We start from the raw sequence: 23,352 nt of genomic DNA, 5'->3' as shown, positions 1-23,352 counted from the left end.
AGCACACACAAAATTACTATAAACTTTTTTTTAAAAAAGAACAACAGAAAACACTGATAAAAACTAACAGATATAATAGAAATTAAACTGAAAAAATAATGGCAGATCCAACTAATTACAGGCATCAACTAGCATTGAAAACGCGTAGCCAGAGATATATATATGTGTGTGTGTGTGTGTGTGAATGAATCGTTGTAGCTAATAGAGATCAGAAGATGAAAACAAAATACTGAAGAAAGAAATAGAGGAATGCGCTGTGGGCAGCTGTGAGTTTGTTTAGACTAATTTATAGCGGTGCTATGTGTTGTGCGGACGGGGAATGGAAACTGGAAACTGGAAACTGGAAACTAGAAACTGGAAACCCTATATTCGGAGAGAGAGTAAGTGGCCATTGGGCTTGAATTTGGAGCAACTGAAGAAAATTGAAACTGCGCTTCACGGATTGCGAAAACTTGCAAACCCTGAACTGAACCCAATATCTGTTCAATGGGCCTGTTTCACAACTTTTAATCAACCTATTTGAGTATTTGAAACTAAATAAAGACAATTTATGATCAAACTCAAAGTTGTTGCACTCTTTTAAATTTTAAAATTTAATTTTTATCCTTTAATTTTGAGACATTAAAAATTTTGATCTTCCAAGCTAATTTTATTTATTAAAGTTAATGTGTCAAAGATAAAATAATTTTTTAGCTCTTAACATGTATAGTCTTTTATCAGTTTGGTCATTATCTTTTAAAAGTACATAAAAATTCTAAAATTCTAAAATTTTAAATGTTAAATTTTAAATGAAAACATAAAAATATAAAAATTATATTTAAAAACATAAAATTATGAAAAGAATTAAAACTATTTAAAATTCAAAAAATAAAAAATGATTTTAAATATATAAAAAATTCCAAAATTCGGTATTTAACTCAGTCAAGCTGATAGGCAGCTGATGTTAGCTGTTAGGCAACTACTACAGTAAGTAGTTAGCAGTTAGTTGAGAATGTTAGTTAGGTAATCCTATTAACAATTGTAACAAAGTTTCTTTCGGTTAATGAATCGGCTGAGGATCGGTTTAGGCTAAGTTGTTAGTACTGAAACCTTAGTTGATTCATTAACTGTCTATGTTTAAGTATCAAGACTTGGTTCTTATTGATTATTAGAGTCTATTCAATAAAATAAGTAGACTATTTTTTATCTTCTTGCTGATTATTTGTTTTCCTCTTCTTCTGCTGGTTTATGCACTTCTAACATCTAAATCAAGATGGATTGATTAGTTGGATTGATTGGACCAAGAACTAGTTGGGTTATTGATCTAGTGAGAGATAAAATGTCAATTGACCTACGAACCATATAGACTAGTTGAAATGAGCTAAAATAATCAGTTGAACTGATTTTGAACTAGTTTGACCAATTAGTTCTCAATGATTAGTCTGATCGGCTCAAAGTAAATAAATTATTAAAAGATCAAAAACAAAAAAAAATATGAAAAATGATACAAGTCGTCCTAGTCCATACTTGTTCGTGGGTCAATCGACTTTTTAACTCTCACCAAACTAATACCCCAGTCGATTCTTGGTCTAATAAGCCTAGTTTGATTTAGTTAACATTAAATTTTTGAATTTTTTTAATTTTAAAAACATTTAAAAAAAACATTTTTATTTTTATTTTTGAATTTTAAAGAGTTTTTATTTTTCATAATTTTATTATTTTTTTAAAAAATATATACATTTTAATTTGTTATGATTTTTGTTTAAAAATATGAAAATAAATGTTGAGGACTAAAAAAGATATTTTACCTTTGATATCATTAACTTTAATGGAAAAATTAGACGGATGGACCATTTTTTTTAAAAGTATAGAGACTCATTGTTTCAAAATTAAAATATAAAAACTAAATGTTAAATTTCAAAATAGTAGAATGATCTTTGACATAATTAAATCTATAATCTATTATATTATTTACGTAATTATCGCGTCCTTCTAATTTTGGCTTGTTAATAACACGTACAGGATGAGATTGGACTTATTATATCTTGATAAATGGGGTGAAATAAAATATCTCTAAATCAACAATTGAGTCTTAGCTTGATTGGCATGGGTAATGTTGCCAATGGAGGAGGATGCGGGCTCGAGTGCGCTAAAGCGCATTATCCTCCTATTTATGGGTTGAGGAGGGGTGATGGGTAATTCTAGGCATTTTGTCAAAAAAGTAGATATATCAAAACATATAATGAGGTTATTTAAAAAAAATTCCTCTAAATTAGATATTATAACTAAGAAAGTGTTTATATATCAAGAGAGTGCCTTAATCCAAACCTTAAGCTCCATCACCCATTTTTGAGTATCAAAGTTTTGATTGACGACAAATTAATCATATGGCTATTATTCTATCCAAAAGAATTATGGCACAACATTGTTGCTTTATATATATATATATATATACATTTTTAAATTAGCCATAATCCCCATTAAGCCCTTAAATCAGAGAATAATACATATTTGAATTAACATCCTCTTGATTGTTGCAATAGAAACGATGCCAATTGAGCTAAAGATCTAATAAAAAAGTGATGCAAGGCTCAAGGTCCAATTTTAGGCCCATGAACGTGATCCAAAGCCAATCCCAAGATCCAAAGCGCCTGGAGAAATTTATCATGAAGAAAAGCCAAGCAGTTGAAGTCAAAACTCAAGTTATTCATTCAAGACTTTATCATGAAGAAATTTTGAGAAGAAAAGTTGAAGCTTCAAGACGATGGCCTTTGGAGTTCAATACAGAGCGAGGATGAATTAGAAGAGACCAAATTTGTTCGTGGACTTAAAATTTCAATCCATGATGACTAGCTCATGTGGAAGATGTTAACAAATTTAGGCATTACATTTCAAGGACCCCAATCAAGCCCATGTGCCTAGCCATATTATAATAAGTTAACTTGCAGTGCATTTTTGGAAGGGATCCAGACATTTCTGGGTCAATATGTCTTATATTGATTGAAGACTTATCTCTTAGCTTCGCAATACACTTTGAATCACTTGCTTTCGAGTCCGAGATCTTAAGTTATGATCGTTTTAGTGAAGACTGCATGAGTTTCAGTATACTTAAGAGTTTTATTTTGATTTACTTAGCTAGCCTATATAAAGGTCTCTTCATTGTACACAATCAATTCATTCATTATTAAACAATTTTCTCTTTTGAGTTAATAAATTTTCTTTCAGTTTTTCTCTTCAAGAATTTCTCTTGAGTTTTCTTTTAGAAGAGTTTTAACAATCTTTTCAGATTGTGGGATCATCTTCAAGCTTTTTCTTGCAAATTTTTCTTTTTTAGAGGGGAAATTAGAGTCATTTGAAAGGGGTTGTGAATTCATTTGGTTTCCAATGCTCATTAAGACTTCTACACGTCACTTTCCATCTTTTTCCGTCTATCTTCTTTATTTTCTTTATTCTATTATGTTCTTGTTTAATTGTTCTAATCTTTGATTTATTTAATTATTATTTTTTATCTTAATTAATTATTTTAATTTATTTCTTTATTTTTTTTAATTTGACTTGGATTTGTTTGCGTTTTAGGTTGTGTCAAATCCAATTTTCTTTCCAACCGTCTAGAAGCCTAAGTCAAACTCACGACTTGGACAAAGTTACGGTCCTGTTTTGCATACTCATCCGTATTAAAAAGGTAATATTTTTTTTTGTTAATGAATGAAGGGAAAAGTCCCTCATTAGTTAATATTAGACTTCTATCCTAAGTGGTTCTTATAGAGTCACCCAATGGAATCTAACTTATTCCATGAGGTGGAAGCTCAAGTAATAGAGGCTTGGATCTTCATCAATCACATAACTAACCATGAATTCAACATCTATGTTCCCCTTTCGATAATCATGTTGCACATTTGTACTCCATCCCTTACTTCCTAGCTCATAATACTTCAAACTAAAGCTTAATTTCAACCCTTTGTGCATTCATCGTTGAGTAAGCAAACCACAACCTAAGTGTCACCCTAAATAATTACTTTGTGATATCCCTTTCTCCAATCAACCATCAGGAATTGCCCAAGTTTTCTATTTGTGCCACAATGAAGACACTCAAGCTTCAAGTAAACCCACTTAGCCACTGACAAATATAATATCTCAACACTTGGCCAACAACAACTCTTCCTCAGCTTGATTTAAAAGGTTTATCTATATTGATTTTTATCCAATCCTCGAATAGAGGGTGCCAGCCAATTTAATCCACTATTCTACTAGTTCTTGGTCCTCTCTTTGCCCCCCTAAAATAACATTGTAAGCCCAAGTACATCATTGTGAGATAAACTCCATTAAACAAAGCTTACCACAACTCAAAGCTAAACCATGTCCTAAGCAATCCTTTCTAGCTCCTTGCAAATACTCACTGATATAAAGGTTGATTGCATGAAATAGTTTGGAATGAATAAAAAAATAGGACTTGGACAATGTGACTCTCTCCAATTGCCATTATTTTTACATTCCATTAAGTCTATTACTCGCCTTATCAACAAGAAAATTATAAGTTTCATTCGTTGCCTTCTCTTTTAAGGAGAGGAACTCCCAAAGTACTTGAAAAGATCTATTACTTTCTAGAAACCCAATCTCTTACTAATTAACTTAGACACGCCCTTCTCAATATTAAGAAAGAAATAAACTTGGGTTTTCAAGGCACTTATCTTGTGCCTGGAAAAATGGATAAAAACTTATAGAACATCAACATGCACCAAGTTACACTAAAATATATCATTAACAAATAATAGATGAGAAATTGACAATCCATTCCTAGATAACCTGATTAGAGTCTATATTTTATCTGTTAGAATCTAGTGCCCTTACTGTAGTTATTTTCTCTTATATATATGCATGCTAATTTTTGAACAGATTGGTTTAATAAAATTTCATCAGTCACATTAATATTGTGTGTATTGGTCCTCAATGGTTTTTACAACTATTGGCTCACTGGTTCCCTAACAATTAACTAATATTAAGTTGCATTATGTGGTAATTAGTGAACCATCAGTGTAACAACCCGATTTTCACTGGTGATGAAACCGTGTTTTCTGGACCACAAATTTTCATTGTGTCGACTTGTAAATATTATTCTTAGAATATTTATAGTCATTAAATTCGTATTAAAATTTGGTTAAGAAATTTTAATTTTTAGATAGTTAATTAAAGAAAAAGGACTAAATTGTAAAAGGTGTAAAATTTAGAAATTATAGAATTTTGGTGATTTAAGGGCTTAATTATTAAATTAGAAAGGACCAATGTAGTAAATAGTCCTTAGTATTGACATTGGACTGCATTATGTATTAAAATTATAAAATATTACATGTTTTAATGGCAACATGGTAAATTTTGTGAAATCAAAACAAAATTAAATTAAGAAAAAGACATTTCTTCTTTATATTTTCAATTCATCTTGCTGAAACACCATAGGAACTCAACTTGGAGGTTCGAGCATTGTTAACTCTTGCATGTAAGTCCATTTTGATTCTGTGTCTTGTAATTTTTATGTTTTTAAGATCGTTACAACTAGTTCCAGCTAGTCCGTACCTTCGTTTTTGAATCTGTTAACAATTTTAGAAGTTTCCATTGATGAATCTTGAAGGTTTTTTATGGTAACTGTGTATTTGAAGCTTTGGTTGTGTTGTTTGATGATTTTCTGAAGTGATATTTGTTAGATTTTGATTTCAGGATTAAATTGTTAAAATGTCAAAATTTTAAGGTTTGATAGTGAATTTGATGTTTAGTAAATGCTGTATAAGGGCTAGTATATTTGGCTATAATTTTGACCTAAGAAAAACGGGTAATTTGATGATTTTGGGTTAAAGGAATAAATTGAAAAAATTGTAAAAGTTTAGGGTAATTGTGTAAATTCAAAAAAGGTATAAAACATAAAATGAATTGGAATGTGAAATGTAAGCTGATAATTGAGAAATTTTACAGTAGTAGCCCATTTTTAGTGAAATCAGAATAGTGATTTTGAGACCACAAATTCAATGTTAAAATATTTATTTTATTATTATTTTATTGCCTACTGCATGATAGTAATACCGTATAAAAATTTCGTTAAGAAATTTTACCGTTTACATAGTTAATTTGATAAAAGGACTAAATCTCGTAAAGTGCAAAACTTGAGTTCTAGTAGCTAAAGGTATTAAATAGCTATAGAACTTTAAAGTATGAGTCCTTATGTGGTAATTGGACCATAAATGTTGATAGTGGATGAACATGGTTTGTAATTATTGAAATTATGATTAATTTTTAAGGTTATTTTGGTAATTAGTAAATAAAGTTAAAATTAAATAAAACAAAAGACAAAGCTTTCATCTTCTACCTTTCTTCAATCGATTTTCATAAGAAAAGGAATCCATTGAAGAAGCTAGGTTCGGCCAACACAAATCCAATTGAATGTGAGTGATTTTTGTCCCGTTTTTAATATTTTTATGTTTTCGGGGTCGTTGTAGCTTAATCTAGCTAGCCTCAGGACTAATTTGTAAAAATATTAAACTATTAGGGTTTTTCCATTAATTAATGTTCATGATTTTTGATGAGTTATGGAAGAAAATGAATATGTGTTGTTAGATAAACAACTTTTATTAAGTGATTTTTGATGAAATTTTCAAATAGGGATTAAATTAAAAAATAAAAATTTTTACATGGTGAAATTATGAAATAAATGAAATATAGGGCTTGCTAGGGGCCTACTTGAGATTCAGTTATGGCGGGTTGTGGTGAAATTTCATAAATTTCCATTTTTATGTGCTAAGGACTAAATTGCAAAAAAATTAAAAGTATAGGGGAAAAATGGTAATTTTACCAAAATATGATTTTGGGTTAAATTAGGTAAAATACATACTGAATTGATTTAAATTTATCCGTTTAGATCGGGGTAAAGATAAAGCCTCGGATTAGTCGCCTCTGTATCTACGTATACTCGTCAAGGTAAGTTCGTATAATTAAATTGTTTATATATATTTTTAAATGAAATATACTTGTGTTGTGAATTGCTATACGTATACGCCGGCTGCATATCCAATGACGTACGACTATTACCGAGTCTCATTTGAACTTTAGGAATTCGTAGGATACAAATGACATGTCATTAGGGTTTACATGATTCGGATGCTGGTCCTGGACATCCTACAGATGGCTAAGGTCTGGCATGTGTTGCTGATACTCCAAAGCTCATGTGAGCAGCATCGTGTAGCCATGTTTCGACCCACAACTCATTTAAGCAGGCCCATTTTCACAGCTCGTGTGAGCATTTTGATTCACAGCTCGTGTGAGCATACATGTACAGGAATTGACAGATTACAGTTATATGATTTAGCATACTATGTGTGAGCTATCCAAGGTATCCAACGGTATTCTAAATGGTTCAACAGGTATTATTCTGATACGAAATGGTAAAAGTTCAATGCGGACTATTACAGGGACACATGTGAATTACATTGAAATGTTATTACATGGTATATTGAAAGTAGAGATGGATGATATATGTAAATGCTACATGAATAAATGTTGTGCTCATCCATTTTCTTAATGCCTTATTATATGTTTAATATAGGTAACATGTTTGGTGTACATGATTAAGCTTTTGGCCAAATATAGTTAGACTGTGCCATGTTTATCTATCCTAATATGTATCTATCGGTAAGTTGTGTATTATATTATACGAACTTTCTAAGCTTATAAGTAGCCTTAAAATGGTTGTTGTTTGGTATGTTTTGGTAAGTAAATTCAATGGTATGTATTGATGCAAATTTATTTATAAGTTAGTTGATTATTTTGGCCAATTTTAGTACATGGTTATACATGTTTAAATGTTGTCATTTGAGTTGTTTGTGGGCATATTGGTTGTATGTTATTATACCATATGTATATAGCTTGATTATGCATGAATTTGGTGCCTTTTGATGGCTTGTATATTGGTGCAAAACTGGTTATATGTACTTGTGGATATGGGTAAGAAAAATGGCTTGAAAGTGGCCTATTTTTCGTCCACACAGGCAGAGACACGGGCGTGTGTCTCAGCCTTGTGTAACACACGGCCAGGCGACATGGCCGTGTGTCCCCTGTAGCTTTAAAAGGGTTGCAAGTCAGGCTGTTACACGGCCTAACACACGGCCTGGCACACGGACGTGTAGCTTGGCTGTGTGACCCAAGTGAGTGAGTTACGCGAGCACAGAAACGGACTGGGACACGACCGTGTGCCCCTACTTTGAATGGCCACACGGTCGTGTGACCCCTACAGTGTTGAAAATTTTCACTATTTTTTGATAAATTCTATGAGTTTTTGATTTAGTCTCGACTTGTTTCTAATGTGTTTTTAGGGTCTTGAGGGCTCGTATAAGAGACAACATGTATGTTTTGGATTGGTTTTAATAAGATTATTAATATGAATTGAAATGTTTAAGGTTTTTTCTATTTTGAAACGTAAACTCCAGTAATGCTCCACAACCTTGTTCCAACGACAAATACGAGTTAGGGGTGTTACATTTACATTTTAGATCAAGACCTAGTTGATACTTGTGGAAAAGAAAAAATTATGGAATTGTCCTTAGACTTCTGCAACTACTACAACTCAGTCTAGGTAAGTTCATACAATTTAAAATTTAACATTTATATGAATTATTTAATAATCTAAAATGGTACAATAGATATATTTAATTATTGATGATGAAAGGTTAATTGAAAAATGCTATTGAATTTGAAAAATGTTATACTCTCGTGTTATACTCTCTGTTTTGGTGTGTTTCGGTTAGACTAGCTCTTATGAGCATTGGTGTGTTTTGGACGGATTAGCTCTAATGAGCATTGGTGTGTTTCGGAGGGATTAGCTCTTACAAGCATTAGTGTGTTTCAGATGGATTGGCTCTTATGAGCATCTAGTGTGTTTTGGTTAGATTGTTGAGTACTTTTGATGGATTTGTCATATATTTAAGTATTGAATTGAACATTTATGATTTATTGGTTAAGATTGTGGATGACAGGGAACATTCATGGTTGTATTATTACTATTTGAATTGTTTTACATACTTTGGTAAGATTTATTGTTTTAAAACGTGGAATTTACGAAGGTTCATTAAGCTTACTTGTGTTATTATTATTCTTGTAGTTACTCGGAAGGTTGGACGATTGGATCGGCACTTAAGTCACACTATCAATAAATTTCAATAATTTTTGAAACGTTCATTTTGGATTATATGGCATGTATTAGGCTTGTATGTTATTACTAATGTTTTGGATATGTAAATTGTTAAGTATGATCTTGAATGTAAATTGTTAACCTATATGATACATGTGAATTTATGTGATATATGTGAATGAGGTAAAATGTGTTGATGCAAAATATGATATGTGTTTATAGAATGTTGTGTATGTGATGCTTAGGTTAAATATATTGGTTAGGTGATTGATTTGATAATTTAAAAAGTTGTGATTGAAGTTTCATTTAGATGTATAATTGTATATACTTGTGGTACCAATGAGGATAGATTGGTTAAGCACTTAGGATGTTGATTTGGCGTTTAATGTCACTTTGAATAGGTCATTTGGCTAGTAAATGGATTACTTAGAGTCCAAGTAAGCTTGAAATGGTAAACTTGTTGTTTATGGTTCATTTTGGGTCCACACGGCTTAAGACACGGGCATCTGACTCGGCCATGTGAGACACACGGCCTGGCGACACGGCCGTGTGTCATCTGTTGAGTGCTTAGGGTACAAGTCAGTTAGTTACATGGCCTAGCACACGGGCGTGTGACATGGCCGTGTAGCCCTACTCAGAGAGTTACACGAGTAAGGACATAGGCTGGGACAGGGTCGTGTGTCCCAAGTTCGAACGTTACACAGCCTGAGATACGAGCATGTGTCTCAGTTGTGTGAGACACACGGCCGTGTTACCCTTGTAGTTAAATTTTTCTAACTTTTCTTAGACTTTCCAAATGTTTCCAATTTAGTCTCGAATTATTTCTAAGGTGTTTTTAGGGCCTCAGGAGCTCGATATAGGGACGAAATGTGTATGTATAATTGACTTAAGTTATGTTTTTGATAATGAATGAATTTATATTTAAATGTTTCATTTATTCGGTAATGCTCCACAACCTAATCTGGTGACTAATACGGGCTAGGTGTGTTACATTTAGTGGTATCAGAGCCAATTTTAGTCGGTTCTCGGACTAAACGTAGCATGTGAAATGTATAGAAGTACATGCTATATAACCTGTGATAGTGTGACATGTTTGATCGGATTTAACCAATATTTTTCTTATAGATTGTAAAGATGTCAGACGGATCTGATCGTGCTGAAAACGATGAGGTTAATAGTAATATAACGACCTCTAACCAAGGGATGAGTAATAGTATTCCGATTCCTCAAGTTCAGGAGCATGAACTTAAAAGTATGTTCTTCGGGTTTATGAACCAGTGGTTCAATGAGTTTATGCAAATGAATAATCCGGCTCAACGATCTTCACCCCCTCATATACCACCTGTTATACCTCTGCTTGCACCTCCACCTCCTCCCGTGGCTGAGCCTAGTTGACGTATTTCGATAGAAAAGCTTAGAAAGTGTGGTGCCAAAGAATTTCGAGGTAGATCGGAAGCTGATCCGGTTAAAGGTGAGTTTTCAAAGAAATGGTGTGCCCTCCTGATGATTTTATTAGATGTGTCGTTTCATTATTAAAAGAGGAAGCATACAGTTGGTGGACTACGTTGGTAGCTATGGTACATAAAGAGAAAGTTTCCTAGGGTTTCGTTCAGACTGAGTTTAAAAAGAAGTATGTTTAGGGTTTCGTTCAGACCGAGTTTAAAAAGAAGTATGTTGAAAAATGGTATCTAGATAAGAAAAAGAGAGAATTTCTTGAGTTACAACAGGGAAATAAACCGGTGGCTGAGTATGAGAGAGAGTTTGTGTATCTCAGTATATATGCCTAGGAGATTGTGCCTATTGAAGAGGAGATGTGTATCCAATTTGAAGATGGCCTGAATGATGAAATCAGAATAATGATCGGAGGTAATGAAATTTGAGAATTTGTTATCTTATCTGATCGTGCACAGAAAATGGAAGAAGTGTATAATCATAAGATAGAAAGGGACAGATGGATTCGAGAGTTTAACAAGAGAAGTTCTTCCAAGTCATTTTCAATACCACAGGAAAAGAAGACGAGAGAAGACTTTAGTCGAGCTACTGTAGTGTCTGAGCATTCGAACAAAAATAAATTGATTTAGCATGATTTTAAAGCTCCTACTAAACTAGTTGATAGTGTGGGAAGTGTATGGAACGCTCCGAAGCCCAATTGTAAACATTGTAGAAAATTTCATCCTGAAGAGTGTAGATTTAAGTCAAGAGCCTGTTATAGATGTGGGTCGACTAATCACTTTATCTGAAATTATCCTAAGCAGTTAAAAGAAAATGAAAAACAAAATGAAAAGCAAATGTCTACATCTCAGAAGGTAGATGTTCGGGGCAGAACAGTACTACTGGGACTACTCATACAGGAGCAAAAGACATCGTTGTTTAGTTAGAGGCTAGAGCACCTACTCGCACATATGCCATTCGAGCCTGAGAGGAAGTTGTTGCACCTGATGTGATTGCTGTTATATTCTATCTCTTTGATGTTACTGTGTATGCATTGATTGACCTTGGGTCAACTCATTTTATATTTGCACTACATTAGTAACAGAAAAGAAATTGCTTATTGAATCAACTGAATATGATATTCAAGTTACTAATCCATTAGGTCAGAGTGTGATAGTTAACTTAGTTTTTTTTTGTAAATGTTCGCTGAAAGTTAGAGGATGTGAATTCCCTTCTGATTTGATGTTACTACCCTTTCAGGAATTTGATGTTGCTCTGGGTATGGATTGACTATCGTTGCATGATGCTGTGGTAAACTGTAGATAGAAACGAATTGATTTGAGATGCCAGACAGGAGAGATGATTTGAGTTGAATCTGATGGGCTGAATAGTGCTGTTAAAATTTTTTCAGCTATTTCTGCACAGAGATTGATATGTAAAGATAGTGAAGCGTTTCTAGCATACATTCTTGATACCAGAGATCCAGAATCGAAGTTAGATCAGTTACCGATTGTTAATGAATTTACTAATGTATTTCCTGAAGAGTTGCCGAGTTTGCCTCCTGATCATGAAGTTGAGTTTGTAATTGATCTGGTTTCTAGAACTGCACCGATATTAATATTACTATAACGCATGGCACTGGCTGAATTAAAAAAGTTGAAAGCACAGTTGTAAGAGTTGTTAGACAGAGGGTTTATTCGACCGAGTGTATCTCCTTGGGCTGCACCTGTTTTATTTGTGAAAAAGAATAATGGCTCTTTGAGTTTGTGTATAGACTACAGATAGTTGAACAAAGTCACAATAAAGAATAAGTATAATTTGCGACGTATTGATGATTTGTTTGATTAACTAAAAAGTGTCACTGTATTCTCCAAGATAGATTTCAGATCTGGGTATTATCAGTTGTGAGTTAAAGGCTGTGATGTGTCAAATACTGCGTTCAGAACTCGTTAAGGTCATTATGAGTTTTTGGTAATGCCATTTGGTTTAAGTAATGTCCCTACTGCTTTTATGGATTTAGTGAATCAAGTCTTTCAGCTTCATCTGGATAGATTTGTAGTTGTGTTTATAGATGATATAATGATCTATTCCAAGATTGAATCGGAGCATGGTCAACACATAAGAATTGTGTTATAGACTTTGAGAGAAAAACAGTTGTATGCAAATATCAGTAAATGTGAATTCTGGCTTCGCGAGGTTGGATTTTTGGGTCACATAGTATCATCTGACGGGATTCGAGTTGATCTGAGTAAATTTTGTGTTGTGATGAATTGGAAAACTCCAAAGAATGTTTCTAAAGTGCGAAGTTTCCTGGGTTTGGCAGGTTACTACCGACGTTTTGTTAAAAAAATTTCAATCATTGTTTCACCTATGACCAGATTACTATAGAAAAATGTCAAGTTTGTTTGGTCTAATAAGTGCCAACAGAGTTTTGATCAGTTGAAAAATATGTTGACAGAAGCTTTAGTGTTGACGCAGCCTGAGTCCGGGGTAGCATACGTTGTTTATCTTGATGAGACTCTCAACGTTTTGGGTTATGTGCTGCTGCAGGCAGGAAAAGTAGTAGCTTTTGCTTCTCGATAGTTAAAGCCACATGAAAAGAATTATCCTACCCATGATCTTGAGTTGGACTCGATTGTATTCGCTTTGAAAATTTAGAGATATTATTTATATGGCTAGATATGTCATGAGTTTATAGATCAAAAAATTTCAAAGTATTTGATGACTTAAAAAGAACTGAATTTCAGGAAAAGACGGTGGTTAAAGGTACTGAAAGATTATGACTTGGTTATTAATTATCACCCGGGAAAGGCTAATGTGGTTGCAGATGCACTTAGTCGAAAGTCATCATTGTTTGTGCTTCAAGCATTGAACGCTCATTTAGCTCTGAATGAAGATGGTTCGATACTAGCAGAGTTGAGAACTAAACCCTTGTTTCTACAAGGAATCCAGGACTTACAAAATGACGATTCAAAGTTGATATTGAAACAACTGGTTCTGAATAATTTGAGTACTGAGCACAGCATTGATGATGATGGTACATTACGTTATCGTGATAGGATTTGTGATCCGAATGATTTAAGTTTGAAAAGAGATATTCTGTCTGAAACTCACAGTAGTATGTATTCTATTCATCCGGGTAGCACAAAGATTTATTGTGATTTGAAACAGATGTACAGGTGGTCGGGTATGAAACGTGAAACTTGTGAGTTCATAGCTAAATGTTTGATTTGTCATCAGGTAAAAGCAGAGCATCAGGTACCGTCAGGTTTACTACAACCTATTATGATTCCGGAGTGGAAGTGGGAGCGAGTCACGATGGATTTGGTATGTGGTTTACCTGTAACTCTGAGAAAGAAATATTTGATCTGGGTGATTGTTGACAGATTGACTAAATCGACACATTTTATTCCAGTCAGAACAAATTTCTCAGTTGATAGATTAGTAGAATTATATGTGTTTGAGATTGTGAGATTACACAGAGTGCCGATATCTGTCATTTATAATTGTGATACGAGGTTTACAATGAGATTTTTTAGTAAACTTTACGAGGCTGTAGGCACTAAACTCAATTTTAGTACAGAGTTTCATCCTTAGACAGACAGGCAGTCTGAACGAGTGATACAGATCTAGAAGATATGCTAAGATGTTGTATACTCAAGTTTGAAGGTAGCTGGGAAAAATATCTACTGTTAGCTGAATTTGCTTATAATAATAGTTATCAGTCCAGTATAAAAATGGCACCGTTTGAAGCCCTTTACAGAAGAAAGTGTAAAATACTGTTGTATTGGTCTGAATTAAATGAATCTAAAATGGTGGGAATTGATTTGATCTGAGAAACTAAAGATAAAGTTTGAATTATTCGAGATTGTTTGAAAGCTGCATCTGATCGTTAGAAATCGTATTTGGATCTGAAAAGAAAATATATAGAATTTTTCTATTGGCGATTGAGTATTTTTAAAAGTTTCTTTGTGGAAGAAAGTACTACATTTTGGCAAGAAAGGAAAGCTGAGTCCGAGATTTATCGGACTGCATGAGATTGTTGAAAGAATCGGCCCTGTAGTTTACAATTTGCTTTGTCTTCTGAACTCGAGAAAATTCATAATGTGTTCCACGTTTCAATGCTGAGACGATACAAATTTGATCTTTCACATGTGATTTCGTATAGCGAGATTGAATTACAACCAGATATGACGTATTCTGAGAAACTAGTGAAAATTTTGGCTCGAAAACTTAAAGAACTGTGGAATAAACAAGTACCATTAGTAAAATTCTTGTGGCATTATCATGGTATAGAAGAAGCTACCTGAGAAATAGAGGAATCGATGAAACTACAGTATCCGAATCTATTTTCAGCTAACAATTTCGAGGATAAAATTTCCTAAGAGGGAGAGTTGTAACGTTTTCTTCAACTTTCCAAATTTTTCTAACGTTTTCTTTGACTTTCCAAATGTTTCTAAGGTGTTTTTAGTGCCTCGAGATAGTACATTATGATGACACCATCCACTAAATCATGATTAATAGTTAATTATGCTAACTAAACTAAGTTTAATTAAATAAACCAATATTAATTAAGGATTAAATTTAGTATAAAAGGCAAACTTAGTGGGAATTCATCATCTTCCTCACTTTTCCTACCATCCACCATTAAAAGAAAACTAAAGAAAATCTTTAAGTCCCTCAAGCATTCAACATTTGATTTAGGTATGAATTTCAAGTCATTTTCTTGTAATTTTTATATATTTGAGGTCATGGGAGTTGAATTTAGATAGCCCATGTACCAATTTGTAAAAATGTTAAAGTTTTAGAAAGTTTCCATAATTAAGAAATTGTTGAAATTGGTGTGAACTTGATAGAAATTAAGCTTAGTTTAAGAAAAGGGCTAAACTGTAAGCTCAATTTATAGTTTCATACATTAGGGACCAAATTGAATAAAATACAAAATTGTGATGAAATTCCGTCGGAGTAGAAAATAGAAGGTCCCTAATGAATATATGTGAAATCAAATTTTAATCTTGAGGACTAGATCAAAAGTTATGCTTGTCCTTGGTTTAGGGACTAAATTGAAGAAATTGAAAAATATGTGTGACTTTATAATTGAATGTGAATTTGATATTGTGTATTTTTAGATTATTATTTGTAGCTAAAGACAACGCAAGGCCGTTGAAAGGGAAAGGAAAGACGATAGCCGACGATGAGCAACTTGAATCTTCAGTTTATATTTCTACAACTCGAATCACTATAATTGTTGCATATTTATACAATTTTGCATATTATGATACTGAGGTAAGTTGAAAGTAATTATTTTAATTGAATTGTTATGATTGAGGTTGATTGTCAGAATAGAGGACTAAACTAAATGGAGTAGAAAATAGTGTAATTTGATGAAAATATGAAATTGACTTTGAATTAGGATGAAATATGTTATGTTATGTGATAAGTTGATGAATTGGATTATGAATTGGGAGATGATGAAATGTAAATTATAACATATAATGAATTGAATAATTGGTTGCCCTATTAACTATTCGGACAAAGTTGGATATAATTGGTATGCCATAGGATTAGTTGAGTACGTGTTACTTCGGATATATGTCGATGAGCATTGCATGCATTTTTCTTCGGATGTTCCAATCATGCACTAGGTGCCAAATTGGTGTAGTGGTTGGGATCCATGTATCCGTTCGAGTCTGAGTCATATTAATAGGAATATAAATTACAAATTAGTTAGTTGATATCTGAAAATGAATTCGACATTATGAAAGTATACTACATGTATGTATTTGTGATATATAATTATCGATAGCATGTGAAAGATCCTGCGAACTAGTTAAACAAGCCTGAGGGTCATTATAGAATGAAAATGGTTGAATTGTTTTGATTCAGAAATGATATGTGAACTTTATTGAATGCATAAAAGTGAAAGAAACATGAATGTAAATCAAATTAGTAAAATATGTTCAATTAGTAGTTAATTGAAATAATATGTTTAGTCGAATTAATTGGCATATTTATTGTATGTTGTGGCATATGTAAATTGTTATATGATTTAAATATTTACATAAATTGTATGTAAATTACTTGACATTTGCATTTGAAATTAATTGTATACAATTGATTTTATTTTTTTATTATATTGATTTGAATTATGAAAATACCATTGAGCTCTATCATTTAGTGTGTGATTTTATTTTTCGTGCACATGTTAGGTTTATATCGAGGTTCTGATCGACTTCAACTTCTAGACGAGGATCCCAGACTCAAAAATGCTTCTATAGTTTCTTTTTTTGGTTATACGATATGTACCTAGCTTGTCTTGGAATTTGGTATTTCGATTTGGCCATATGTTATATACATGAAGTTATAAATATCATAACTTTTAAGTTAGGCACATTTTGTGATACATGGATGGTGTATTTAGTTAAGTGTTACTATGCATATATATATAAATGAAAATTTTTTCAATGAAGAACTTGAAAGAATTTTTGAGATGGTTGATTGTTTGTGTGGATAAATGGTACATTTAGGCAATATGAACTTAACTGGTTTATAAATTTAGTTGAACATATATTTGAAATTGAAATTGAAAAGTTTTAGGTGTTTGAAATCAGGAACCAAAACTTGATTGTTTGAAGTCAGTATGTCACGTCGCAACGAGACTAGGTTCCCATGCCACGATGTGATGCCAAGCTTTGTTCGCTGTGATGAGACCTACTCAGTATGTTCCATCGCGACAAGGAACCCTCTAATGTTGCGATGTCAACCCGATATTTTGAAATTCTTACAATTTTGTCATATTTCAACCTCATTTTAGTTTTAGAGCTTTCTTAAGCTTGTATTAGACCCAAAAACTTTGGTATTTTGTGCGGTATGTATGATTAAGTTGAAATGGATCATTTAATAGTACAAATTGAATGTAGATGATGGTAGTTGCTCTAACAACGAATGTGATACCTTGTAACTCATATCCAGCGATCGAGTCTAGTATCGGGGTATTACAGATACCTTATCTTGGGTATTAGAGAGGTTGACTCCCAAAATATAAAGAAACAAATGTGATTGTCTGGACTCTCAATACACTGGATAGGACCTAAGTTGAATGAATCCTGAATCCGTTTATGGATTTATTCTCTTGTGACGTTCAGAGCGTGGCTTATCTCAATCTTTAGTAAGTGACTGACTATGCATGCGTGACTTGTATACTTTAATGTATTAGAATCCTGAGTTCAATTGGTGATAGAGCTGAAAGATGGTACATTAGGTATATGGCTTCTACATAGCATGACTTCATTTACAATGGTAAAATTCATAGCCTAATAAAGGGTAAATGATATCCTCTAATTGGCATTACATGGTTAATAAAAAAGTACGATGGCCACGGGTAATTCGTCTAACACGAATGATTTAATTATTATATGCTAGTAATTGAATTCTTCATGAAGGAAGATGTAATGGTTACCTGAGATAAAATATGATTATATTGAGTGAACAAATTTAACACAAAGAGATTAAGGATATCCTGTAAAGCTAACACATATATGTTACGATCATTGGACAAGCTAAAATTAAGTTGTTTTAGTAGTGATATATAAGGGGAAGAGTTTAAACATGGTAGTTTTAGTGGATTTACTCCATAACTAAATAATGTTGTAATTAATAGATGAAGAGTAGAAACTTAATTACAAATTATTTGACCAGTAATTATATATGTACAATCAATACTCTCGCTAGCTTGACACAATTCTATACAAATTGCACTTGAATCGATACAATGAATAAATAAAAATGACAAATTAGAAAAATAGATCGCATGTATCATTATCCATATTGAATGTTTTTTCTCGCTATGAAAAAGAGATGACTTAGAGATTAAATTAATTTATTTGAATTAGTATTTAATTAGTTTTAATTAAATAATTGAAGTTTGAACTGTGAATTAAATTAATTAGTTATTGTTGTTTTATTGAACAAGACAATTAAATTTATTTAGTTATAGATTCTAGTACGTTAAAGTTGTCATGACTTTAGTGAAATTAAAATTTGGTTGAGACAATAATTTAATTAAGCAAAATAATTAAATTTATTTTAATTTGTTAAATAAATAATATTTTAGAAATATAAAATTATTTATAAGATTGAATAAATTATATGAGCTGGTTCAAGGTTCAGATAACGTATATAATTGTACCCAATATGCAAATGAGTTATTAAGCCTATTTAATATGGGATGGACAACAACTCTAAGGTTCTCAGGGAAATGTGTTGCCCACCCTAGTCAATCCTAGAGGGATTGTATATTTTCTATTAAAATATTATTATTTCTTGTTCTCTTGTTTAACTAAGCCTTTTGTATTTTTCTCTATAAATAAAGACTATGAGCTAGGTCAAAATATACATTCTTGAGTGAGGTTACTCTGTCGAAATTTAATAATATTTTCTTTTAAAGAAAATTTTATTTTTGAGAGAATTTCTATTGGTTTCTACTCTATGGAGAGAAATTGATTTTCCCCACTGAAATATCTATAAGTTTTTCTTGTATTATTGGTTTATTGGTTTATGAATTTAGAATCCACACTCTAAGTAAATCGATAGTTCAAGAACAACAAAAAAAATCATGTTGATAGTGATGAAAACAACCAAATTCGCTTTATAGAAAAACCCAAATTTTAATTTTAGTAAACTATAAATAACACAAAATCTCAGTTTAATTTTTCTTTTAAAGTTTCATTGTATAACAAAATTATTTTATTTTATCTTTAGTAGCTTTACAATTAAAGTGGCACAATCATTCCATTCTAATAAAGATAGATGAGGTGAGAATGGATCTCCATCAAATCCCACATGTAGGCAAGATTTCTAATGCGAAAGGGGCATACAACCTCCATAAAAGCTATGAAGATACAATTCATGATAGTCTCTTAAAGCTTCAAGGGTAAACCAGCATTAGTTATAGAGTCAGCTATAAACTCTTATGGTACTCAATCGTATGTCTTTTCCAGATCTATTTCTATGGTTATCCATCTTTTTTACCCTCACAAGTTTTAATTGAATGCATAATTTCTTTACCTATGGAAATATTATCATTTCCTTCCTAATATAAGATTGACTTGATTAGGCGCCACCAACTTGAAGTTTCGAAGTCGGTTAATAATTATCTATTTTTCACATGAATATAGGTTTCGGTATACCAATTCAAACATTTTATTTAAAATTAAAATCAATTAAGAATATTTCAGAAAAAATTATAAGTATTGAAATTTAAACTCAAAATTTATTAAATACTAATATGAAATTTTAAACCAATTGAGTTTTGCTTCTACCAAATCACTAATTTCTTTCAAATTTACTTTTCTGGCTATCTACCAAAATAAATCAAAACAAATAAGAATGGTACATAAATCTAATGTGTGCTAATAAGCAATCATATAGTACAAATTTAAGTCCATCAATCAAACACCATTTCTTCCCATGAATGCTTGATCACCTATAAACGTGTTATCGTTTATAGTAAAATATCACACCAAAAATATATAAAATTAGAAAGACGGTATCTGCAAGTATACGTGTCAAATTGTAATATAGTATATATGTACAATAGAACATAGGAAGTATTCCGAAGATCGTACCAAAGGGGCGATGGAATAAATCTATAAGAATATTTTTAAAATAATAAGTCTAAATAGTAATAATTAATTCCTATATTACGGCAAACCATAAAATAGATTAATGAGAGAAATTAAATAAACAAGAAAAATAAACAAACAGCGAAATCAATAAAACTTAACAGGAGGATAAACTCGTTTCGAGATTTGTTACAGACTAACCAATTATTACCTCTGATCTTAAACTAATTAATCGATTGGTTGATACACACTTATCTCCTGACCTTACTTTATCAACTAGGATAAATTACGATTTACTCAGTTTGACTTATCTCGATCTCTTCTCCCCTATGATCACTTCCTAGTGTTGTCAAGCCTAGGGTTTAAGAACGTGTATATATACTAACTATCCTCCCGAGAAACTTAAATCATCCATTAATCACATCTCCATTCACTCGTTAATCCCCTATAAGGGATTTAGCCACTCTTGTTATTCAGAATCTTATTCTCAATTGAAATAAACATGAAATCAACACGAATAAACCAGAAGAGAAAAGAGATTAGAATAATCCTAGATTGGTATCGAGTAGAGTACGGAATAATGAATCTCTCGATTGGAATAATCAACCATCATTGTTTGAAAAGAAGAAATAAACTGAAATACTTTAATAATATAAATAACTCTTGGATCGAAATTGATTCTAAGGGGAAAAACAAAGAGTTTAGAAAAGCTGAAAGAAAACTAAATTTAATCTTACTCCTAAACTACTAGGGTTTTTTTATTGCGTTTAAGATGACTTAGTTTCATCAAACCTCTAAGGTCTTATTTATAGGAGTGTTGGCAGCCCGAATTAAGTCTTCGACACATCCTAGGTCTTCGTATAAAGTCAATTGTGTGGACAAAAATAGCCTTGGTATACTTGGGCATCATATAGTATTTGTGAGTACAATCATCCGAGCTTGTATATATATTTTTTTGAACAAAGGTGAGCTTACATTTTTCAAACTCATTTTGCTTTTATTCATCAAGCTTTTCTCGATTGGCATTTTGCCTTATTTTTCTACAAGCTCAAGAAATCTTATACTCACTATACCACACGATTCTTTAGTTCACTCATTTTTTTTTCTCTTTTGAAACCATCATGTTGTATCTACCTAATCCCTTAATATCAATTGTCAGGCGTCTAAATCTATGCAAGGACCAAAAAATAAAGGACCAAATACAATATATAATAGGCTTAGGGTTTCATTTAAGGTTCATTAAGAAAATGGATTAAGGCTTCAAAATAGGTACTTAGGAAAATATTTACGGGATAGCTTTTTGGCTCAAGAAATTGTCTACCTAACAATGCCTCAGGTCGTCTCTAGGTAATTCTATACATGGATTAAATCAACCAAGTCTATCAATTTCTACAACCTACAATCCAATTAAACATGCATGCTATTCATATACCTATTTATCATGTGGTACACTTAACATCTTAAATCTATTCATAGTGTAATTAATTAAACAAAGTAGTCTAAAAATTTAAAATCAATTATTATCAAACTAAACTTATAGTTTATTCACAAAATCCTATTAACTTGCTCCTAACCAATTACTTGTATTTCTACAACTCAAGCACATAGAAAACATGTAAAAATAAAAATTTAAAAACTACTAAAAACAAAATAAAATAAAACAAAATTAAATTAAATTTTTTCCTAAGTCACCCCACACTTTATTTGGCACGTTGCCCCTAACGTGCAATTAAAATATAAGGGAAAGAGATTAATCGATTGGCGTGATTCGTGCAACTTAATTGGTGGCACTACTCTTCCTTTTGGGTTTGGCTTGAAAATGTAGTGCCGATAAAAAATTGCAGTTCCTACAAAGAAAAATTAAAACGCAAAAATACATATAAAGTACTAAATCCTAATTCATTAAAAACTTAAACAAAAAAATCCAAATTAAAAATAAAGTACAAATTCCAAATTAAGAATTTAAAAATGTTCAAAACTAGTCGGAATTAGTGTTTGACTCTTCCATCATCGGTGCCTTGCTCCTTTCATGCCTCATCGACACTTTCGTAGCCCACCTTCCCAAAGTTTGGGTCGAGCTGCGGTGGCTCGGGTCAAGGCTCACCACGCACTTTGATAATGAGTGGTCTTGTCAAAATACTCGCTCATAATCTGGTGGCACAACCAAAGTCTCCTCGTCCTCGTCCTCATCCTCATCATCATCTTCATTGTTGATGCCTTCCTCATTTCGCGATGACTCACTCGAACATGTTCGGGAATGGTGTAGGTGTTGGGCATCCATTATGTTCCGCAATGCAAATCAAAGTGTCGCCCATATCTTGCATCCATTGTGTCTGCCACACCGAGATGAAAATATCCGTGAGTCCCATCATCTTCATCATATGTGATTTACTATTTCTCTTCATTGGCCTCTAGGTATCATTCCTATGTTTAGTTTTTTGCTTATTTTCCCGAGTTTTCTTTTGTTAGAGCTATATGAACTGGCCGTATAGCGGACATGGTGGGATTGAACCCATGTTCTAGGATAAACAAATGCCTACTCCTTTCGAGGAAAAACCTCTTGACTTCTGAGTTTTGGAAGCATTTCACATCGATATTGCTCGGTGCCTTAATGATGTGTTAGTTTTTCCTTGGTGCCATTATTTGAATTAAAATAAAATAACAACAAACCCAAGCAATAAATTTGATAAAAAGTAAGGTTAGAACACAAAACCTCAGGTAGTTGCCAAAGAAATTTGACCTTCAATCAATCTGGATGTAACCTAAAGTAAAAGAAGAAAACTATAGAACTATGCAAATAATAGAAAAATAGAACTTACTTATGAAAATCGGAGGGAGGGAATGCGAAAAATTGAAGCTAGATATCAAAGAAGAGGTGTGGCGGCTAGAGGAGAGCGTTTGCTCTTCTTTGGGTGTTTGAGATGTGTGTTTTCATGCCAAAAATAGGTGGCCATAAATAGAATTTTAATGGGATTTATGCTTGAAATGGTCTGATTTCAGTTGAAAATAACAAGCGTATCATGCCATAAAGTATGCATGGCATGACATGATGCCCCCAAAACACCTATTATAGCTTCAAAGTAATCATGTTGTGCCATAGCTTGTGCATGGCGCGACATGACACTTTAACATCAGGATGTGGCTTTGAAGTGT

General features: G+C 32.4%; 1 long non-coding RNA gene across 1 annotated transcript; it reads right to left on the bottom strand.

The window, feature by feature from the left end:
• Positions 1–22,076: 22,076 nt before the first annotated feature.
• LOC121214742 (uncharacterized) lies at positions 22,077–23,118 on the bottom strand. The gene is made up of 2 exons (XR_005910467.1): positions 23,019–23,118; positions 22,077–22,532 (listed from the first exon to the last, which is right to left on the bottom strand). It is a non-coding gene; the product is annotated as an uncharacterized lncRNA (long non-coding RNA).
• Between the last annotated feature and the right edge of the window lie 234 nt (positions 23,119–23,352).

Source organism: Gossypium hirsutum, chromosome D02 (genome assembly GCF_007990345.1).
Source record: "Gossypium hirsutum isolate 1008001.06 chromosome D02, Gossypium_hirsutum_v2.1, whole genome shotgun sequence".
Classification (NCBI taxonomy): Eukaryota; Viridiplantae; Streptophyta; class Magnoliopsida; order Malvales; family Malvaceae; genus Gossypium; species Gossypium hirsutum.
The sequence above is the reverse complement of the archived record's forward strand: the minus strand, read 5'-3'. Positions and strand labels throughout refer to the sequence as shown.